This window comes from Narcine bancroftii, chromosome 1 (assembly GCF_036971445.1).
Source record: "Narcine bancroftii isolate sNarBan1 chromosome 1, sNarBan1.hap1, whole genome shotgun sequence".
In the NCBI taxonomy this organism is placed as follows: Eukaryota; Metazoa; Chordata; class Chondrichthyes; order Torpediniformes; family Narcinidae; genus Narcine; species Narcine bancroftii.
In genome coordinates this window covers 415,334,159-415,358,568 of record NC_091469.1, presented here as the reverse complement: position 1 = coordinate 415,358,568, position 24,410 = coordinate 415,334,159, and the positions used below count along the sequence as shown (strand labels likewise).

Sequence of the window (24,410 nt, the reverse complement as noted above, 5' to 3'; positions counted from 1 at the left end):
CTCGCCATATAACACGTTCTTGGGAAGGCAATGGTCCTCCATTCTGGAAACGTGACCTACCCAGCGCAATTGGATCTTCAGCAGCGTGGATTCGATGCTGTCGGCCTCTGCCATCTCGAGTACTTCGATGTTGGTGATGAAGTCGCTCCAATGAATGTTGAGGATGGAGCGGAGACAACACTGGTGGAAGCGTTCTAGGAGCCATAGGTGATGCCGGTAGAGGACCCATGATTCGGAGCCGAACAGGAGTGTGGGTATGACAACGGCTCTGTAAACGCTAATCTTTGTGAGGTTTTTCAGCTGGTTGTTTTTCCAGACTCTTTTGTAATTCTTAATGTGGTACAGCCTTAAAATGGCATTACGCGATATATTAGTTTAGCACCCAGGCTTGATGCTGCCAATACATTACTAACAGATGTCTCGAACTGAGTTTCAGATGGAATGGTTTGGAATCTGAGGCAATTTGATGTGCCGGTTTCAATCATTCAGGTGGTAGACCAAAAGTGCAAGGGCTTATACAAATGGTTTATACACACTTATGTTATTTCCTGAATGATGGGTGAGCTATGCATCCTTTTACATTTTAAACCTTTTTGAAATATCTGAATCAGAATACTCTTATCAGCCCGGCAAAGGCTAGATGTAGAGAGAAGCTATCTCCCATTCCTGTCGAGATTTTAAAGATGGGATTCTAACTCATGAATGAGTAAATTATTGTGTCTTTGGGGGTTATATAACAGAACATAGAACATTACAGAATTGTACAGGCCCTTTGGCCCCTGATGTTGTGCTGACCTATATAAACCTACTCAATGATCTAAACTTTCCCTACTTCACACCCATAACCCTCTATTTTTCTTGCATTCATGTGCCTGTCCAATACTCTTTTAAATGATCTTATTTTACCAGCCTCCACCACCACCACCCCTGGCAATGCATTCCAGGCACCCACTACTCACTGTGTAAAAAAACATACATCTCATGTCTCCCCAAACTTTCCTCCTCTCACCTTGAACAAATGTCCTCTGGTATTTTCTACTGTGGTCCTCGAAAAAGGGTGCTGACTGTTCATCCTGTCTATTCCTTTTATAATCGTACAGACCTCTACTATGCACGTTTCATCCTTCTTTGTTCCATAGAGAAAAGCCCTAATCCGTTAACCTTGCCTATCAGACTCGCTCTCCAATCCAGGCATCATCCTGGTAAATCTCCTCGGCACTCTCTCCAAAACTTCCACATACTTCCTGTAATGAGGTGGCATGGTTGGTGTGGGGATGGCACAGTTGGCGTAGGGGCAGCATAGTTGGTGTAGCAGGTAGCGCAATACTATTACAGCACCTGGGACCTGGGTTCGAATTCCACACTGTCTGTAAGGAGTTGGTACATTCTGCCATGTCTTTGTGGCTTTCCTCCAGGGGCTCCGGTTTCCTCCCACTGTTCAAAACGTACAGGGAGTTGTAGGTTCATTGGATGGCACAGGCTCATGGGCCGAAATGGTCTGTTATCTTGCCATATGACTAAATTTTTTAAAAAAGATTAGAACTGACACAATATTCCAAGTGTGTCTAACCAGAGTTTTATAGAGCTGCAACATTACCCCTCAAATCTTGAACTCAATCCCTTACTATTGAAGGCCAGCACACAATAAGTCTTCTTAACCACTCTCTCAACTGGCACAGCCACCTTGAGAGATCTATGGATTTGGATGCCAAGGTCCTTATGTTCTTCCATTCTATTGAAGAATCCTGTCATTAACCATGTACTCTGCCTTTAAATTTGACTTTCCAAAATGCATCACTTCACACTTATCCCGATTGAACTCCATCTTCCACTTCTCCACCCAACTTTACATCCTTCTATATCTTGATGTAACCTATGGCAACCTTCAACACTATTCACAGCACATCCAACCTTCATTTCATCTTCAAACTTACTCATCCTTCTAATTCTTTGTCCAGGACATTTATAAAAATTACAAAGAGCAGGGGTTCCTGTCAGATCCCTGTAGAACTCCTCTTGTCACTGATCTCCAGGCAAAATACATTCCATCTACTACTCCCTCTGCTTTCTGTAGGCAAACCAATTCTGAATGCACACAGACAGGGCTCCAAGGATCACATGCCTTGTGACTTTCTGCATGACTCTACCATGGGGGACATTGCAAATGCATAACTAAAAATACATATACAGCACATCTACCTTTATCAATTTCATTTGTTACTTTCTCAAAAAAACTTAATTAGGCTAGTGAGGAACAATTTGCCCTACACAAAGCCATGCTAGCTCACCCATCATTCAGGAAACAACAGAAGTGTGTATAAACCATTTGTATACGCCTTCTCCTTAATCCTACTTACCATGGCCTTCTCATGCCCCTTTCTAGCTCTCCTGTCCTTTCTTGAGTTACTTCCTGGCTATCTTTTAATTTTCATGAGGCTTTCCCGTCTTTTGCTTCCTAACCATTATAAATTCAAATTTTACATTTAGACATACTGTATGGTAACAGGCCCTTTCAGCCCACGAGCCTCTGCCATCCAATTACATCCAATTGATCTACAGCCCAATACCTTTTGAATGATGGGAGGGAACCAGAGCAGATACAAGGAGAATGTACAAACTCCTTACCGATAGTGCCAAATTAGAACCCCAGTCACTGGTGCAGTAACAGCGTTGTGTTAACCGGTATACTCACTGTGACACCCCCTTATGTATGCTTCCTTCTTCCTTTTATATTTAATGTTTTTAAAAAATGCAGAGATGATGAGCAATAACATTGAGTAATGACATTAAAAAGTCATTGTTACTGCTACTGAGGTCTCTTTCATGTGTGCTTAAATGCATGGTCTAAGTGTGATAGTACAAATTCTATCACCAATGTGTATATGTGCAGATGGTAGTGTAGGATGACTGTGATTGGCTGAGAGCGTAGCCACACCTACTGGTAGGTCTTAAAGGATTGCTCCTAGCCAAACCAGGTCATTCTGGACTGGTTGACCTACATGTGATACGCTCCAGCCTTTTAGTTAATAAAGGCCTTGGTTTGGATCAACAAGTCTTTGGTTCTTTCGACGCGCTCTAAACAAAATATTGCTACTCAAACTATCAAATAACTGGATATGGTGAGTTGGTTAATCACAGAGGGAGTGAGGTTTATGGTCAGACATAAAAAAAAATTGGATCTGTGGAAAGAATAGTATTACATATGGAAAATTAAGCTAGTTTTACCTGAGCAATCAGTGGAATTTTTCATTCCTGTGACATGCGTTTATTACTTTTTATCATAGTACAGCAACAGATTGAAAAAAGGGGGTCTCACATGACAATAGAATGGGAGCAACATATACAAAAAAAATGTCCTTGGGACAAGATGTATTCACTTCACATCTTGATGTTCTGCACCTCAGGTAATCTTCAGCAACAATGATGCGCAGCCTCACTTTTAACTACTTTTATACATCTATTTTATCTCCATGATAATAGTTAACACCATGATAGATGTGCTGACTTCGATGATTTAGAACATAGGGATACTAACCACTTTTGTAAGCAGTTGACAACAAATCTGTATCTCAATGTTGCCAGCCCTTTAAGTTACCTATTCAGCTATAGTTACCTCCAAATCCTCACCTTTTTCAGCTTCAATTGGCAATCCTTTTTGAGGAACTTTATCAAAAGCCTTTTGGATGTCCAAGAACAGAGTGACTTTTTAATAAAATCAGAAGTCTGGCCCTGACTGATTGTGGTTTAATCATTTGCTGATGTTAATCATTCTATTATTTTAAAAGAGATGGGTGGAAAACAAATGTATTTTTAAAATGCTCCTGGAAACTACAGGCTGGCGATCAATGCCTCTCAAATCTCATCACTTGTTGGCCTCTATACTCTGGGATAAATACTATCTAATCCTTTGAGCTTTATTTTAAGATCTATTACCTAGTCCAGCACTTCAAAATCATTTGTGTTTATAATTATTTACAACTTGCGAATCATGACCATGTCCTTTTCCTAACTTGAGGATATGTCTTCTGTGAATAGTTTAAGACTAATTACCTCCTCCAGTCCATTATCAGTTTCACACCCTTTTTCCTCAACTTTTAATGTTCTTATTTTTTCTAATTTCCAGAGAATAGAAAATGTTCACTGTTGTAGTTTTTTTCCTCTCTTGATTTTTTTTTGCCTGCCAGGGCACATTTTTTTCTGGATGATGTAACATTCCTTTTCAAGAAAAGCTCAAGGATAAACTCAATGATTATGGTCACTGGCTGGTGGGGATAATGAAAGAGAAAATTGAGAATCACTTGGATATGTACGAGTAACAGTGTTGATAAGGACATTGTGGTTGATATGGATTCAGAAACGGCTGAGATAAAGTGCTACATGATGGACTTGTCAGCACATGGAGCAAAAGTATAAATGGCAGGATGGATTAAAAACTGTCTTGTTAACAATAAAGAGAAGGTTGTAGTACATGTTCCTCAAACTGGAGCTGGACATTTGACTTCTTCAGGGATCAATGTTGAGGCCTCTATTTCCTTGTCATGTACGAATAATTTGGGATTATTGGGGATGATTTCATATCATGCAGAAAACATAAAACATGAAAATAGTGAATAGTGACGGGCCTGATGGACAAGGCTGGAGAAATAGATAGATATGACAAATGAAATTGAACCAAAAGTGATAGCTTTCGGTAGGATTTCAAAGTACAACAATAATCCAAATTATACTGAGGTAAAAGATATGCAGAAGCATAGACCTGGGTGCATATGTGCTTAACCATATTTGGGGTTAAGAGGGGTTAGTAATGACATATGGGGTTAGTAGGTTAATTAGTCATATGAATGATTATGGGAGGCACAGGCTCATGGGCTGGGAAAGCCTGTTATCACGCTGCATCTCTGAAATAAAAAATTAAATTATTATATTTAAAAAATAATCTTTGAAAATAGCAGAGCTGTGGATCTTTAATATTGATCATATCACAGAATAAGATGAAAATACCTGAGAAGTATAAAATTCCTTTTTTTATACAAGGGAATCTTAATTATATCTTATCTATTTTCTATTCAACATTAATTTTGGCTATATTATGAGGAATGGATTAACTGTTCACTGAATATAATCATAGAATTTGATGTTTTGAATGGGATAAGTTAACTAACTATGGTTATATTTCTGTTTTTTAATGTTCATGTCTTATGTATATGATATAATTTGATTTGTTATTAATTAGAAGACCATGTGTTTTTTCTATTAAACTCAATTAAAATATTTTAAAAAAAGAAAGAAAATAGCAGAGTAGGTTGAAATGCACAAGCAGAGACAGAGTAACATGCTAATGTGACCAGAACAAATGTGCACTGCGTCCATTTCTGTTCCCCACATGCTCGGAAGCATATCATGACCTTGAGGTGAGCGAAGAACATTTTCCTTGTATGTTCCATGGATTAGAGACATAAGATGAAAGGCTGGAAAAGCTTGGGTTGTCCTCCTTAATGCAATGATAGCCAGAGAAGATGAGATATTGAAAGTAATGAGGGAGGGAGAGGAACCATCCTCCACTGTGCAGATGAGGGTAGGCAAGTAGACCAGACAGGTTATAATTGATTGGAACAAAGAACCAAAAGTGACATGTGGGAAAACCTATTAATGCTGTCAATGTTTAGCATCTGCCTGGCAGAGTTACAAATGCAAGATTATTTGCATCTATTCACATATTACTCATGGGCTGGGAGATTATTCACAGGATGATAGAATAGGATAGTTAAGAAGGCCTATGGGCTTCATTTGTAGGGGGATTGAGTTCAAGAGTCAAGAGGTCATGTAACAACTCTACAAAGTTCTGATGAGACCACATTTAAGAATATTGTGTTCAGTTCTCGTCACCTCATTATAAGAATGATGTGCAACCTATAGGGAGGGCGTAGAGGAGATTTTGGAGTGAAGAAGGATGAGAGGTGACCTAATTGAGATCTACAAGATTCTGAAAAGCATAGATAAGGTAGACAGTCAGCACCTTTTTCCCCAGGGCAGAAGTAGAAAATGCCATAAGACGTCAGTACAAAGTGAAGGGAGGAAAGTTGAGAGGAGACAACAGGGTAAATTTTTTTACATAGCGAGTTGTGGGTGTCTGGAATTCCTTGCCAGAGGTGGTGGTAGAGGCTGAAACATTAGACAGGCACTTGAATTAAAGAAAAATAGAGGGTTATGAGTAGGAAACATTTAGTGTTTCTATGATAGGAATATATCGGTCGGCACATCATCGAGGGCTGAAGGCCTGTACTGCACTGTAACATTCTATCTTCTATCGAGTGGTGTGATCAGTTCTTGGAAGAACCATAATTGTAGGAACACAGGGAAGGGTAGAAGTGGAATTTGCTGTGATGTTCTGACAAAAGGCCAAATTGCCTCCTGGTTTTAACATTCTTGTTCCATAATTCTCTGATGGTACATTCACATGACCAAGCCTCCTCCCCTTCATCCTAGAGTATAAATAAAAGGTCATTTTACTTCATTTTCCTTCTATTTTATTTAGCAAGCCACCATTAAGTCGGGCGTGTTTAGACTAAACCTGTTGTCCTTATGCATTGTGTTTGTCATTCAAATCCAGTATTAATCTTATCAAGTTGTTCCATTTGCCTTCCAGGTTTAATTATTACATTTCTTGCCACATTTCTCAGGTCATCCTGCATTTTCATTTTAATGTAAGGAACATTGGGCTGGATTCTACTGATCTTCCACAGAAAATTCCATGGAAAGTGGCCAGCTCACTGCCAAACAGGATTGGCGCATTCCTAATATCCATGCCTGAGGATTGCAATACAATAATCAGGAATGAGGTCCAAGACAGACATTGTCATCTGGCCATTTACTGCATTACTGGACTCACCATTGAATCATTGACAAAGTGTATCCAGCCTCTCATTTTCATTACAGTGGAGGTGCTGATCTCAACTTCATAGGTAAATGCAAGCAAAAGGTTTATTTTCTACTTTATTTTCATCCTTTAACTTAATTTCTAACACGGAAATGATGACAGATTTTAATTATTTAAGTCCATGGAACAGTTCTTGATTGTTAAACACATTTCAAATCTTTTCAAATGATTCCAACAGGAGGGAGTCAACAGAATGTCATGAGGCCATTCAGGGGTAGGTCTTCTTGAGGTCCAGTAGCTGTTACTATTCCACACCACCTTGAAGGACAGCAGTGGCAGCCAGGAATCTAGGGATGGGCCTGTTGAACCACAAAAAGTGCAATTGGAATAACAGTTTGTTAACAGAGGAGTCAGAAGGAGACCTCTTTGATGGAAAACAGCAGCAAGGATGCCCTTATACTCCGTAAACTGTTTCATGGTTAAGGTACCTTTATTGGGTTGAGGGAGGGGGCCTTTAAATAAGCTTAGACTTGCTATTGAAGAGAACTCACTGAGACCAGCCATATTCTGAGCCGACAGGAGTGAATTATGGGCTTGGTATCTTGTCGCCTAACTTGCCTTCTGACACCACAAAGACTTTCCATCATCAAAAGAATTTATTTCTGCCTTTTTGAAAATATTGTTGCTGATAAAATCCCTTATAAATGCCACTAAATGCTGAGATTGGTTTGCCCTGGGTTGATGATATCCTCTCTCATTCCTTAAATCTGATACAATACTTGTAAAAAATATGCAAAACATTTTCAAAACATTGTCAAGGGAGACCTGCACATCCTAAACAATGATGTGTATTTCTATTTTTATGGACGTATTTCCCCCACTATCTTCACAAGGGAGATATCCTGTTAATATTAAAAACTGAATTATATGTTCGATGACCATTGCATTTAATTCACTAAAATACAGAATAGTTGCAAACAATACAAACAATGACAAGGCCACATAAATTCAACAAATCAGCTCACATAGAAGTAATAAGTCACACAGTCCTCTCTCTCAAAGCTAATAACTGGGAACCATCATCACAATTGATCAGATTGCTCAGATTACGGATAATCATCCACAAAGAATAAAATGCAATTCTAATATAATACATTTACAAAGAGCATTCAAACTTATCGAGAAAAGTGACTAAGGCTGCTTGGAAATCTGCCATACAAGTCTTGCCTGCAGAAGCCTAAATCCCGTACAGTTCTTGGACACAACGTTTTTTTTTTAATTTTTCCAGAAACTCGAAAGTTGAGGACTAAAGTTTTTCAGAGCTCCACTCAAGAGCTATATCACTCTCTTGCTCAGTTTCTCATTTTAATGCCTCTCTTCTTCATTAGAATAAATAGCTATCTGTCCTCTGAGGCAGCTGTCGCTGCTAAATTTGCTCCTCAAGTGACTACAGACACTATTTGTTCTCCTGTTGTGGTTACAGCCACTGTATGTCCTCCAGCTGTGCCTGCAGCTGCTGCCTATATCTATAATACTGGTGCTGTTGCAATCTGTTCTTCTGCTGGGTCCCTACCGCATGCCTGTCACTGATGGGGATGAAGCTATTTTATACTCTCACAGGTGATTCTACTGACTTTGCACCTCTGAACCCAATTTGCTTCCTAAATGTTGCAATACTTTTCATTCTCCTGCTGGTTGGCTGGATAACTAAACATTTCAAACATCAACACAATGACAATACTTGCCTCAGTAACCAGATAGACTCCATGCCCAAACTCCCCAGTCATCAAATGCTCCCCTACTTCAGATCTGCTCATTTCATCCAAATCTGCCATGTCCCAAATCCAAACCCAGTACCCTGACTTCTTAAAGCACCCTAGTGGTTTCAAGTGTCATAGGATGCCAAGAAGCCTCAATCAGAACTGCCTCCATCTTCTTCTGAACAATGAGAAATATTCCAAGCCCCTCAATTGCTAACAAGGTTTACACCCATTTGAGATTTCTAAAGTTCCTGATATCCGATTATTTGCCACATAAGTAGTGTCTCCAATGACATTCTGCTCTTTATAACATTTTATGGCAGAAAAGTCACCATGTCTCAGAGCTCAGCTCATTATCTCTTTCATTAATATTTTAAGTTTCCCTCCACTTGCAGACAGCCTCTCTTTACTGGAACTTAATTTGTATCTCTAGTATAGTAGATGATATCTGCTATGTCTCCTGATCTGTAAAAATTGGGCAGAAATCGAAACAGGCAGAAAGAAAATATGCAGCAGGTCTTACTAAAAAATTACTAAACTAGTACTCAAGGTTCCAGACATTTGATGCAAAAACTACTTCAATCTGGAACTTATGGGGAATTTATCTGAGAAATTCAGGTTTAGGCAAGGAGACCAGAAAACTGAAAATTCAACGGGTTCATGAACGGTCCTCCAAGAAAGAAATCAGCACCCCTTCCCAGCTCCAATCTTTATGTCATCCAAAACCAACATCAATATGGCTAATTTGTACAGTAAACTTTTAAAAAATCTGCAGATGCATGAAATCTGAAAATGGTGCATAAACTCAGCTACCCAGGCAGCAGCTGAAAAACTGAATCATTGATTTTTATAGTTAATATTAGTTTGGGGAATTTCAGGATGCTCGATTAATGCTGGCCCAATCAGTGATAGCGATATCCTATAATGGAATATCTTAAAAGTTATGAAAAAGACTGCCAAGTAGTAGAGAATTTGAGGAACAGAATGCCCAAAGCAGTCACAACTGCACTTGATTGTGATACCTCCCCTTTCACCCATAGCTGAGCTGTGTGCCAATGTTATTGCCAACCAGATTGGACTTGAAGATCCATGACTGGAGTGTGAACTAAGAGTCCATCAAAATTTCACAACTGTACTAAGAGGAGTAAACAGCCACTTGTGGGGAAACAAGTGAGGAAAATTTCCACAATAAACCAGCATTGTAATTTCAGAAAACCATCAAACATTTCATGCAGTAATTTTGTAGAGAAACGTTGTTATTTCTCCAGGTAACAGTTGATATTTCTCCTCACACCAGTGAGTGACTTCATCATTTTCCCCTGAATGTAGAAACTCCGAGTTCATGATTGGCAACTTGTCTCTCATTTAATGATTCCATACTGATGTTGAACTCAAAAGTCCAATGTTCGGTCAGCGAGTTGCCAAAATTACTCAACAATTATCATGGGAGTCCAAAAACAGACTTTGTCCTTCATTTCAAAGAGGGCTAAAGGCTACAAGGGACTGAAATAAGGATCTGCCTGTATAGAATTTTAGAACATTAGAATGTGCTCGGATGTTTTAAAAATAATTTCAGGTCTTAAACGCTAGGTTAGTTTTGTCTTTATTTAAAATTGATTTTAATGGTTTTAAATGCTTAGAATTGGAAGAATTCTTACTCATCTTTCAACTAGGTCAGTCTATTCACCCAATCCTCCATTCTTGTTCATGATCTCCTCAACTTCCTTCCATAGTAACTTCTTCGAAATGCCTGCATTTCTATAATGTTGACGTCTTGCTCTTTCGTCATTTGAACAGCTCTGTCCAGCTATCCTTCCAGTGAGCTCTAGATTTAGATTTCAGATTTATTGTCAGAGTGCATACAAGACATCACATACAACCCGGAGATTCCTTTTCCTGCAGGTGAGGCAGAATTACCTCTTATTAGTAGTGCAAAAAACTCTAAACAACATATACATGTAAGCAAATAAAGAGATATAAGTAAACTGACTATGCAATACAGAAAGAATTTTAAAAATCAATTAAGTGATAAAGTGTCCTTAAATGAGTCTCTGATTGCGTTGTTGTTGAGGAATCTGATGGTGGAGGGGTCTAGAGTTGTTTCCCAAAACCTGTCCATATCTCCATCCTCCAACAGATTCATTTTGAGAAATAATTTCTCATCTTCCTTAATATTCCTCTATAGCCTAATTTTTTTTTTGTTTTATAACATATCTGCACAGACATGGTTGCTAAATTTAAAGCTAAATGTAAATTGTTGCTGTAAGTGCTCAACAACATATTGTAATGCACTCTGCATATTCGACAGCAGCAGTGTACAAGGTGCAGAGTTTCAAGCATCTTCGGATGCTTCCAAGAAGAGTATAATGCAAACTAAGTCTCAACCATAATGCATTTCCTACAAGATCACTTGAGAAAATAAAGCTTTTAGGAAGAACAGTCCTGACAGGGACCCTTTATGGCACCAGATGCCTTTCTGATGTTGTTCATCATCCACTCAGAAAATATAACCACAAAGCCCAATTTCCAACGTATTAATTATAATTCAAATGCATTTACAAGCATCTGTAGCAGATGAGATTCTTTCTGTGCCTCTCTGAATGAATTTTCCGTCAGTAATTTTATGAAAAATTTAATTGTTCATTATAGAGAGCCTATGAAGTATAGAGAACATTGAGCCAGGAAGACTGGATATTTTGTCCTATCACGAATAGTTCCCATTTTCTTCCAAGTATAGCACCCATATTTTTTTGTTAGGAGACACTTTGGAATGCTTCTATAATTGTATCTCAAAGCACAAAAATACAGTAGTGCCAAGTGTTTTGCTGCATCAGGAGATGGGTGATTAAATGTTACTATCTAATTACATAGACATAGCAGCACATTTTCATTCTGATAATCTGGTTGTTGCAATTTGAATTTGCTCCATTGTTGACCCTGATTCACAAACTCTCCAAAATCTAATTCTTCTGCTTGTTTCAACACGTTTTACTGAATTCGTTTGCTTCATCCCTCCATTTGACATGGAAATGAAGTTTGTAAATGAGACTCAGCCGATGTTCAGAAATAAGCTCAGCGTGGGGAAGAAGAGTATCAGTGATGGACTTGGCACTTTCATTTGTATTCCAAAGGGTGACAGGTCAGGGCAAGGGTACTTTTTTAAACTTTTCATGGATAATAATTTTTAATTAGATAATATTTTCCATGAGCTGGCATGTGCACTGTGAACCAAATGAGATCCAATGCTCTATCATTCCAAGATTCCGGACAATCAACAGAAAAAATGAACAAAAATGAACAGAATTTTGTATACATTGAACATTTTCCTCAATATATCTGATTTATTATTTTCAATGTAAACTTTGAACTATGCCATGATTGACTGAATAGCATGGTGCAGGGAAGAAATCACAACATTCGTACATGTAGGCCTGGCTATGTTTATATTGCTCAGTGCCAGGTTTCTGCTGCTGTAGAGCAGTGAAAAGAGGCAAATGAGAATGAATGAGAATGTCATTGCGTGGAATAGCTGAGCCTTTATGTATGTGAGATTGATCAGTGACTGAAAATAGAAAGCTTATGTATTTTTTATCACAGAGTTATTTTTAGTACTGCTGCACAATCAGTAATAGGTTCTTTGGGGATACAATTTTGAATGCTCATTTTGTGTCTCTATGAAACTCATTACTCCAAGCAGCTCAGTACATGGCATTAAAGGACACATGTGCCACCACAATGATGTTGTCATAATATTTAACTTCACTGAAGGTAACATTCATATATTTTTATATAAAGTCTACTTATCAGGAACTACCAATAAAATTGTAATTATTGTAATATGCCAGTAATTAAAAGAAGAAGCAAGTCACACATAGCAGTTCAATATCTTCAATCATACTCAGTATTTCTGGGTTTTCTTGTCAGAAATTAGTCACAACCATCCTTTGACTGTGATTAATCTCCATCCCTTTCCTGCTCTTCTTTGATTATTCAAATTGGTCGGCAACAACAACCATCTCCAACACCTGACCTATATTATCTCATTTCCCTTACAAAGTTATATTCACAGATGCCCAAATGCACCTTGTTGAAGCTTCTCTTCCATCTCCTGAAGAATTATTTTGGAATACTGAGAATTTAACCCATCTACCATTCCTCACTTCAATATCCACATACTGTATTTCCTTTAGCAAATACATAAGGATGGCATCAGATTTCAAAACAATACCGATAATAACGTGCATTCAGACAATATATCCCAGACAGTATTTGGTCTCTATCATTTATCATAAATATAAAAAGCACAGATGCTGAAAATATGGAATAAAGGCAGAAACACTCAGGTTGTCCAGCAGCATATATGTAAAGTTAAACAGTTAATGCTTCCAGTATGGGTTCATTTATCAGACCTGAAAAAGAGAAAACATGCTGGGGATAGGGTACTCTAAATGTACTTTCCACCATATTCTCTGGCTCTAGCCTCAATTTCATAATCTTTCAAAATGTATCTGCGTCTACTTTAAATAGTCCCAATGATACCCCAAAGTCGCCACAACCATCTGATTCACCATGCTGCATGAAAAGAGCTTCCAGTACACTTCAGGTTTAAATGATTGCCCTAACCATGTGACTGCACCCACTTGTTCAAGATTCTCCCACTGGTGGAAGCATCTTGACATGTATAGTATCAGACCTCCTTAAGATCTTAAATGTTTCATTAACAAGGGGAGGGGGGATGTTTCTGTCAATTGAGTGGGAAGGGGAGGAGAACTGGAGGGAAGAAGAGAGAGGAATGGGGAAGAGAGGGAGAATGGAGAGTAGGCTGGCAGAAACCAGAGTCCAATCTTTGATCTATCCGAACACACTTCCCTCTTATAATTTCTTGTGGACCAGCCCTTTGTGTCATCTTGTCAAATGACAAATGAAAATCCAAATATGCTACAAGTGGTAACCACTGTTATGTCGTGATTGGCTACTGCTGGCTGGATGCACCTCCCAAGACCGATCCTACTCATTACCCCTTTGCATGCTCCCTACTCTCCCTGCCATGATCAGTCAATGAGGTTGGTGGTTGGTCCAGTCTATAGTCAATAAAAATCTGTCAGTTTCAAAACCTCAGTCTTTTGCGGTAATTGATGGTGCATCACTATATCTACAGATTCTATTCAATCAACTCCACTGGTGCATCCTCAAAAGAATTCCAGCAAATTTGTCAAACATGATTCATCTTTCATAAAGCCACATTGACTTGATTTAATTGCATCAAGTTTCTGTATTATTCGTTATTTTTTGCTTGACTGTCGTCTCTAGCATTTTGCTCCTAACAGATGTTAATCTATCAGGCACATAGTTGCTCACTTTTTGTCTTCATTTACAATTTTCCAAGCTGCAGGTAACTCCCAGAATCCAGTGCTCCTGTGGTGGCCTTCTCTACATCGGAGAGACTGGACACAAACTGGGAGATCGCTTTGCTGGGCATCTTCGCTCTGTTCACATCAGTGACAGGGATCTGCCAGTGGTCAACCATTTCAATTCTGCGCCTCATTCCCGCACCAACATGTTTGTCCATGGCCTTATGTACTGTCATTCCAAGACTACCCATAAATTTGAAGAGCAAAACCTAATTTTCTGTCTCCAACCAGACAGCATTAACATTGACTTCTCTGGTTTCTGCCAGCCTACTCTCCATTCTTCCTCTCTTCCCCATTCCTCTCTCTTCTTTCCTCCAGTTCTCCTCCCCTTCCCACTCAATTGACAGAAACATCCCCCCTCCCCTTGTTTGCTGTTGTGCCCTCCCTCCCTTACCCATCTATTACCTCCTGCCTGTGGGATTATGCTCCACTCCCTGCCCCTCCCTTCCCCCACCATTTTGTTCAGGTGTCTGTCTACATTTTGCTCATACTTTGATGAAGGACTCAAGCTCAATACATTGGTTATGTCGCTTTACCTTTGCTACATAAAATGCACTGTTAACTTTCTCCAGCATTGTGTTTTTACCTCCCAGAGCTCAGTTTTGAAAATCTTCAACTGATGGTTTCACTGTCCCTGCAGCCACTTATTTTGCATTCACACCCTCTTGTCCCTGGCCACTGATTAATTATATGGAAATGATGTTATGTTGCAGCTGGGTAATGATTATCTATCACAGCACCCATGTAACTTTTAGCTTGCTTGATATGTTGTACTGTCTGAAGTTCGGACGCATGAGAAGATTTCATCTAAGGTAGATATAGAACTTTAGAAAATTACAGGAACAGGCCCTTTCAACCCTTCTAGTCCGTGTCAAATCGTGTTAAGTCTAGTCCTACTGACCTGCAACCAGTCCAGAGCCTTCCATACCTCTCCCATCCATGTTCCTGTCTGAATTCTTCTTAGATGTTAAAATTGAGCCAACATTCACCATCTCAGCTGGCAGCTCATTCACACTAGCCTCTGTGTGAAGAAATTCCCCCTAATGTTCCCTCTAAACTTTTCCTTTTCACCCTGAAGCCATCTCCTTTGGTTTGTATCTCACCTACCCTAGGTGGAAAAAAGTCAACCTATATTTAGTCTGTCTACCCTTTCATGATTTTAAATATTTTGATCAAATCTCCCTCATTCTTCTATGCTCCAGGGAATAAAGTCCTATCCTGTTTAACTTTTCCCTGTAACTTAGTTCCTGCAGTTCAGGCAATATCCTAGTAAATCTTCTCTGTGCTCTTTCTATCTTATTGATATCTTTTCTGTAGTTAAGTGACCAAAACTGCACACAGTCCTCCAAATTTGGCCTCACCAATGTTTTATACAACTTTACTATAATATCCCAACTCCTATACTCAATACTTTGATTTAAGAAGGCCAATATGCAAAAACCTCTCTTTACAATCCTATCCACCTGTGATGCCCCTTTCAGGGAATTCTGTATTTCCAGATCCCTCTTTTCTACCACACTCCTCAGTGTCCTACCATTTTCTTGGTCTGACCTTCCAAAATGCAACCCCTTACACTTATCTACATTTAAATTCCATCTGCCATTTTTCATCCTATTTTTCCAGCTGTTCCAGATCCCTCTGCAAGCTTTGAAAACCTTTGCCGTCCACAACGTCTCCAATCTTAGTGCCATTTGCCAACCTGCTGATCCAATATACCACATAATCATCCAGTTCATTGATATAGATGACAAACAACATGGTACATGCACCAATCCATGAGGCACACCACTAGTCACAGGCCTCCAGTCGAAGAGCAATCATCCACCACTACTCTGTCGTTTCTCCCGTCCAGCCATTGTCGAAACCAGTTCACTACTTCACCATGAATAGCTAGTGTCTGAACCTTCCTGACTAACCTCCCATGTGAGACCTTATCAAAGGTCCATGTCAACAACATCCACAGGCTTTCCTTCATCAATTTTCCTGGTAACCTTCTCAAAAAACTCTATAAGATTGGTTAAACATGACCTACTATCCACAAAGACATGTTGACTTTCCCTAATCAGTCTATGGCTATCCAAATAGTTGTATATCCAATCTCTTAGGACACCTTCCAATAATTTACCTACTACTGACATCAGGCTCACTAGCCTATAATTTCCAGGGTTACTTTTGAAGCCTTTTGTTAAACATCAGAACAACGTGAGCTTCTTTCCAATCCTTCAGCACCACACCCATGGCTAAGGACATTTTAAGTGTCTCTGCCAGAGCCCTGCAATTTCTACACTCGTCACCCTCAAGGTCCGATGGAATATCTTGTTAGGCCCTGGGGATTTATCCACCCTTATTTGCTTTAAGACATCAAGCACTTCCTCCTCTTTAATCTGTATGGGTTCCATGGCCTCACTGCTTGTTTTCCTTACTTACCTCCATTCTGTGCCAGTTTCCTGAGTAAATGCAGATGAAAAATAAAATTTAAGATCTCCCTATCTCTTTTGGGTCTATACATAGCCAACCACTCTGATCTTTGAGGGGACCAATTTTGTCCCTTACTATCCTTTTGCTCTTAATATACCTATATAAACCCTTTGGATTTTCCTTCACATTGTCTGCTAAAGTAACCTTCTTTTAGCCTTCCTGATTTATTTCTTGAGATTTTCTGTACTGATCAAGTACCTTATTTGCTCTGTATTGCCTATACCTGCTATACACCCCTCCCTTCTTCCAAACCAGCTCCCCAATATCCCTCAAAAACCAAGGTTCCCTATGCCTGCAAATGTTGCCATTAATCCTGACAGGAACATATAGACTCTGTACTCTCAAAATTTCACTTTTGAAGGCATTCCACTTTCCGAACACAGCCTTGCCTGAAAGCAACTTATCCCAACCCACACATTCTAGATCCTTTCTCATTTCCTCAGAATTGATCTTTCTCCAATTTAGAATCTCAACCGAGACCCAGATATATCCTTCTCCATAATTAACGTGAAACTAATGGTATTATGATCACTGGATCTAAAATGTTCCCCTACGCATACTACTGTCATCTGTCCTGTCTCATTTCCTCATAAGAGATCCAGTATTGCACTCTCTCTTGTTGATACCTCCAAATTTTGATTTAGAAAACTTTCCTGAACACATTTGACAAACTCCAAGCCATCCAGCCCTTTTACATTGAACTATATGGAAAGTTCAAATCTCTTACTGTCACATTATGATTCCTGCAAATGTTCGGTATCTCTTTAGAGATTTGCTCTTCCAATTCTCATTGACTATTGGGCAGCCTTTAATACAACCCCCATGTGTGTGGTCATATCTTTCACATTCCTCAGTTTCACCCATATAACCTCAGTTGATGACCCTTCTGGCCTGACCTGCCTGAGCTTTGCTATGATATTTTCCCTGACGAGCAATGCCACAACTCCTCCCTCTTTCATCCCCCCGTGCCATCGCATCTGGAACAATGGAAGCCCAGCACATTGAGCTGCCAGTCCTGCTCCTCCTGCAATCAAGTTTCACTAATAGCCACATTGTTATAATTCCATGTGCCACTCCACACCTTAAGCTCATCTGCCTTTCCTACAATAGTCCTAGCATTTAAATAGATGCATCTCAGAATATTTCCACCACGTACAACCAGTTAATTTCTAACATTACATGCAATTTTTACATTATCTTATCCCTCCTCTACTCCTTGATCTGCTCTGGCACTGGCTCCCATCCTCCTGAAAATCTAGTTTAAACCCACCATAGCAGCACTAGCAAACCTTCCCACAATTATATTAGACCCCCTCCAGTTCAGATGCAAACCGTTCCATTGAAAGAGGTCCCACCTTCCCTGGAAGAGAGCCCAATGATCCAGAAACCTGAAGTCCTCCCTCCTGCAGCACGGCTTTAGCCACATGTCCTTCAACCTAGTGCCTAACTCCCTAAATTCTCCTTGCAGGACCTTGCAGGACCTCTTCACCATTCCTACCCATATCATTGGCATCTACATCTGGCTACTTACCCTCCCTCCTGAGAATGCTGTGAACTCTATCTGAAATATCTTGGACCCAGGGAGGAACACACTATCCAGATTCTCGATCCCTTCCATAGAACCTCTTATCTGCCCCCCAACTATGGAATCCCCTATCACTACAGCTCGCCTCTTCTCCTCCCTTCCCTTTTTAGCCACAAGACCAGACTCTGTGCCAGACACCTGGCTTGCCCCTGGTAGGCATCCCCCCCCAACATTATCCAAAATGTTATACTTGTTATTGAGGGGAATAGCCACAAGGGTGCTCTGCACTGCCTGCCTGTTCCTTTTCCATCTCCTGACTGTCACCCATCTCCCCTCCTCCTACATCCTAGGTGTGATAGCATCCCTGTAACTCCTGTTTATCACCCCTCTGTCTCCCAAATGATCTGGAGTTCATCCAACTCCAGTTCCAATTCCTTAACTCGGCTTGTGAGGAGCTGCAGCTGGGTACACTTCTCGCAGATGAAGTTGTCAGGCTTCCCTGACAACCCACATTCTACAAGAGGAGCCTTCCCCTGCCTTGGCTGCCATTCCCACTGTCTATGACTGGAGGAAAACAAAAGTATGGTATATAAAACCTGCCCTTACCTGACCCTACCTACTGAATCCTTTTTGTTCCTCAATAGAGTGCACCACTTCAACTCCTGCACACCACCTCAGCCTCTTCTTGCCAAAGCCTCTTGACCCATAGCCTCACAAATGACTCAGTCCATTCCGTTGATTACCTCTCCCTCACTATGTGTATGATATTTTAGTGGCTAAAGCGAAAAAATATATTGTTTAAAAAAAATCTTTTGGCATTTTAATCCCATTGGCTTTGTATTAGACAATTACATCCTTATAAATCAACCTTTACATTACTCTGACAAGACATGTTAAGGTATACAAACATGTAAAAAAAGAGTGACATAATATTCATGCAGCCAGCTAGGCATGATTGAAGATTATTTAGTCCTCCCCAGTATATGCAAAAAAAATGACAAAAGAAAAAGCATTAGGAATTTCAAAACAGAAAACTTGAAATACGTCTCTTCGCCCACAGTTGAACAAAGTTTCAAAATACAGTGCCACTCTTCTATATCCCCTAATCCCTATTTGCATTTTATAACTGAAAGGATCTTCTTCCTCAGCAGCTTGCCAAAAATAATGTTAAAGAAACAAGAAACAGTGTTTTTTTTTTGTTCATTGTATGTGGACACAACAGGAAAGGATGGTATCTATTGCCCTGGCACCATTTGATTTTAAGAGTCAACCATAATGGTGGATCTTGAGAAAAGGCTAGATTAGGTAAGGGTGGCTGATTTCCTGATGGCCCAGTTCTATAGAAATACTTCTACTTGCCTTTGATTTCTCCCTTACCCACTGACTTCTGGGACATAGATACACATTAAGGCAACACGGTTAAGGGGGCAGCATTGTTTTTGAGTATTTTATTTTGATTATTTACAGACTCTTAGAGTAATTCCAACAATCAAAACAATCTTCAACATTCATTGGAATGTACAGAGTCTGTGTTTTATCACCCCTCCCCCTTGACCCCAAACATATAACCATACCAATTATACATTATACAAATATAAATAAATACAAGTGGGGTTCAGAGCCACCACCAAAACTTAAAATAAGAACAACCTAATTAACCAAATAACATAAGTAAGGAATAAAAGGAAAACTAAAATAAAACAAACTAAAAAAGGAACAAAATGAAAACCTGTACATCGCCGGTGCCATGTTCCATTTCCTTAACCCAAATCCTTTCCCTACTGGGACAGATTTTTATGATATCCATATTTCAAGAAGAGGGGAGGTAGTCAATCTACTTATCCATGTATTTCAAATATGGCTGCCACACTTTAACAAATGTGTCATGTTTCCCCCTTATATTGTAAGTGATTTTCTCCAAGGGAATGCAATTCTGCATTTCCATATTCCATCATGTTGAATTTAGCTGGGAGTCAGTCTTCCAGGTAACTGTTATACACTTCCTGGCTACCACCAAGATGACCTTCATGAACTGAATTTGATACTTGGACAGTCTAAAACTTATGTTTCCAATATCTCCCAAAAGGTACAACTCTGGATCTGTGGAAAATCCACTTTTGTAATTTTTTTCAGAATGTTCCCCAGTTCTTCCCAGAAGAGTCTCACCTTTGTACATAGTCAGGTAGAGTGGATAAAGGTTCCAACCTCCACACCACACCTAAAGCACATTTATGAAATTTCTGGCTTTGATTTATGTAATTTTTCTGGTTTGAGGTACAGCTGGTGCAAGAAGTCGTATTGCACAAACCTGTATCTGGCGTTAATGACCCCAGTCACACTGTCCAGACACAGGCCTTGCCACCACTCTTCATTGATTGCTGTGCCTAAATCTGACTCCCATCTCTCACCTGACTTGTGTAAGCCTGGCTTCAGGGCCTCACTTTGGAATATGTCATACATTGAAGAAATAAATTTATACACATTCCCTTGTCGAATTATAATCTCCACATTACTAGACCAGGCAGGGTCATAGACCATCCTAATTTTTCCCTTCAGAAATATTGTATTTGCAGATAGCAGAAGAATGTTCTATTAGACAGACCATATTTGTTTCTCAACCGTTTGAATGACATAAGCTATTTTGTTTGTAACACCTGACCCACTTCTGGCACCAGGTGTCCAGGATCTTATTACCCAGAGTCAAGGGGATCAACTTGTTATGGGTCAAAGGCATTTTAGGAGATATCCCACCTCCATCCCATACATTGATTTATTTTTTTGCCATATCCAAAGAATATGCTTGACTATGGGATTATCTGTTTTCTTTGAAATTAGTGTCCCATTTGTATATAAATTATCCTGCCATCTTTTCACCTATACCATCTAGTCCAATTTGTGCCCAGGAGGTGGGGGGGGGGGTAAGCCCCCCCCCCTCAAATAGTGAGGCAATAAAACTTGCCTGGGCTGCTCATTAATACTTTTTAAGATCCGGTAATGTTACCACCCCCAAATCCAATTGTGATCCCATGTCAACATTTCCATGGAGATTCTAGTCACCTTACCATTCTACAGGAAGCTTCTGATACATTCACCAAGCATTTTAAAGAAACCACGTGGCAATGAAATGGGTAACAATTGAAAAAGATACTGGAGTCTTTGCATCACCTTCATTCTAACACAGTTAACTCTGCCCATCAGTGTTATGGGCAGGGTCCTCCATCTATCAAGGTCCTCCTCAATCGTCCGGAGCAAAGGGAGATAATTAAGTTTACATAAGTTACCTAAATCTTTATCTAGCTTTACCCCTAAATGCTTAATGACTTCCTGAGCCATTTGAATTGACTTCTCTGTTGATATAGTCAATAATCTCCATTTGTCAAAGGCATAATTTCTTTTATCCTGATTTACCTTATCCCCCAAGACCCTCCTATAATCTTCCAGTGTGGTCTTCAGCCTGGTCAATGACCCCCCCCCCCCCCCCACCTCCCCAGGGTCTGTCAAATACACATATCATTTATGAATCTCCCCACCGAGTCCACAATCATATCCTTGATCACCACTGGAACATTCCTCATTATCAAAATGGCCATTCTCCTGGCCCTGGAATTGAAGGAGGACATCGCCACCTGACCCACCCACCCATTCTTAAATGTTAAATGCTCTTGTTTTGTAAGGTGAGTCTCTTGCAAAAATGCTATATCCACCTGCATCTTTTTTTAGGTGAGCCAAGACTCTCTTTCTCTTAATCTCTTTGTTTATCCCACTTACATTAAAGCTCACAAATTTGATTGACTAATCTATTATCCTCGGACACTCCATTATGTCTTTCCCCTCCTTCTTGTCCCCTAATACATGACCTCCGTCCTGATTCTCTTCCATAGATCCTTGGCACAGGCGATTGTGCTCCAAACAAAAACTAACCTAAGTTAACGGAGCTAAAACCCATATTCCAAAACCAAACAAAACAAACCTCCCAGGAAAAAAACACTCTTTTTCCTCCCCCCCCCAATTTACTATTATTTCCACCCCCCCCCCCCTCAACCCCAGCAGCAACAACCAAACTATTAGTGCCAAGGGGCAGCATTGTTAGTGTAGTGGGTAGCGCAACACTGTTACAGTGCAAGCAATCCTGGTTCAAATCCGCCACTGTCTTAAGGAGTTTGTAAGTTCTCCCCATGTCTATGTAGGTTTCTCCAGGTACTCTAGTTTCCTCCCACCCTTCAAAATATATAGGGATTGTAAGTTAATTGGGGTATTTGAGTGGCATGGGCTTGTGGACCAGAAGGGCATGTTACTGTGCTGTGTGTCAGAAAAATACTATAAAAATAGCTAGTTACCTATATATAGAAGTTGTATATTAACATCTCTCCTCAGCTCATGGTAATGGGAACTCAAAAATAAAGATCTTAGAGAGACATAAAGATTGCAGATGCTGAAATCTTGAGCAAACAAAGAACTGCTATAGGAACTCAGTGTGTCAGGCAGAATCCATGGGTAGAAATGGTCAGTCAACATTTTGGATTGGAACGCTTTATTAAGAATAAAATAAAAAGTAGAAATTACATAAACAAAGTGGGAAAGGAGCTGGGGAAAGGGCCTGGGATATAGAACTTAATTTGTGGGAGGTGGAAGCAGGTAGAGGGAGGGACCACTGGGAAGGTGAGGGAGGAGAAAAGTTTGAGAAATGAAAAAAATAAGTTCAAGAGTAGGTAAATATGAGATGGAAATAGTGGAACCAGATGGGGGCTGAGCATTACCTAAAATTATAAAAACTGATGCTTCTACTGTTAGGTTTAAGGCTGTCCAGGAGGACTATGATATGTTGTTTCACAAGTTTACATTAATAATGATGAGTTTGTTGTCATACACAAAGTACCATCTATAGTAGCCTCAAAATGTTACTTGCTGCAGCCAAACAATGACTTTATTTAAAAAAAATCAATCATACACTTTAAATTATCATAATGAAATAGATATTAAATACTTTTTTAAATAGAAATAATAAATAGTTACAGTTTCCTTGAAGAGTACAAGAAAAAGAATGTGGCATTTTAATTGTTTATACAGGTCTTTTATGGTGCTGGGCTGTTGATGATTTGGGTAGTAAGATGAGGTTCATGAGCCTCAGAGCTATTGGAAAAAAACTAGGATCGAGAGGTGCTACACTTCAGGTAGCAGCGAGAAGAGATTGTGATCAGGGAGATGGAGGTCCTTCAGAATGTTGGCTGCCTTCTTGAGGCAGTGCCTCAAATGCACGTCCAATGGATGGGAGGTCAAAGCACATATTGGACTTGGCTATGTCTGCTATCTTCTGCAGCCTTCTTCATACCTGGGCACTCGAATTATTAAACCAGGCTATAATGCAACCAGTCAGTATACTTTCCATAGTACACCTGAAGAAGTTTGTAGAGTATTCAATGGCAAGCCAATCTCCGCAGTCTTCTTAGAAAGTTGCTTTGGTGTGCCTTGATCATGATTGCCCTGATGCGCTTGGTACAGGAGCAGATCTCCCATATGTGGACTCCTAGAAACTCACCACCTCAGGACAGATGAATAATCCCTCAGCCTCTCCTTTAAAAAAATCCATAATAAGTTCCTTGATCTTGTTGATGTTGAGAGTACGATTTTTATTCTGCATCACCCAACCAGATTCTTGATCTCCATCCTGTATACTGACTCATCATTTCCAGTTATTTGGCCAACAACAGTGGTATCATTGGCAATTATATAGATTGTGTTGGACTTCATGACATTCCTACACAGATATATTTGTCCTTAGCCTCATCCATTGTCAAGTTGAGGTCAAACATAAATTTGAGGAACGGCACATCATATTTCCCTTGGACAGCCTTAAATCTAATGATACGAACAATAATTTTTCCAATTTTAAGAAACACCACCCCCATGTGATTCCATAGTCTCTCCCTTTACTTATTGTATCTCTTTATCTCTCATTACCTTGGGCCCCACTCCAAGATTCCTTCCCTGTTAATTACATCTTTTTTCTAAGTATTGATAAAAGAATCTTAACAGCAAACATTGAGTGGCCATTTCTACCCTTGGATGCTGTCTGACATGCTGAATTCTTCCAACAATTCTTTGCTTATTAAAGATTTTATGCTAGATATTGATCTCTTATTGGAGGCCCCAGCCACCTATGTGCTTGGAAAAATTAGCAGGCAGGGTACAAAATGCCAGCACATATGATGAGTTGATGGCCACTGACTCTAGAGCCAGTTGGGCTCCAGAACATTCACCAAGGAGGAAAATATCAGAAGAATGTGAAAGGAGGCCATATAGGAAGAAAAGAGTGAAAAACAAGTTTGTGGAGCTAGCAAAAGATTCAAATACTGTATTTA

The 24,410-nt window shown here is 39.7% G+C and overlaps 1 protein-coding gene and 1 long non-coding RNA gene across 3 annotated transcripts in view; one reads left to right on the top strand and one right to left on the bottom strand.

The window, feature by feature from the left end:
- Positions 1 to 7,883, top strand: part of LOC138751578 (uncharacterized) — a 124,967-nt gene extending 117,084 nt beyond the window's left edge. Inside the window, exon 4 of the long non-coding RNA XR_011350059.1 lies at positions 6,681 to 7,883. This is a non-coding gene — a long non-coding RNA (uncharacterized lncRNA). The remainder of the gene's footprint in view (positions 1 to 6,680) is intronic.
- Positions 1 to 24,410, bottom strand: part of lrrc3b (leucine rich repeat containing 3B) — a 100,378-nt gene that overhangs the window by 14,771 nt on the left and 61,197 nt on the right. Inside the window, exons 5-6 of one of the 2 annotated variants that reach the window (XR_011350055.1) lie at positions 10,296 to 10,462; positions 6,995 to 7,236 (exon numbers count right to left, since the gene is read on the bottom strand). The exons of the other annotated variant lie outside the window; for it this stretch is intronic. The gene's annotated coding sequence lies outside the window, so the exon portion shown is untranslated. Of the gene's footprint in view, positions 1 to 6,994; positions 7,237 to 10,295; positions 10,463 to 24,410 lie in introns of those variants that run through there. 2 annotated transcript variants of the gene reach the window in all.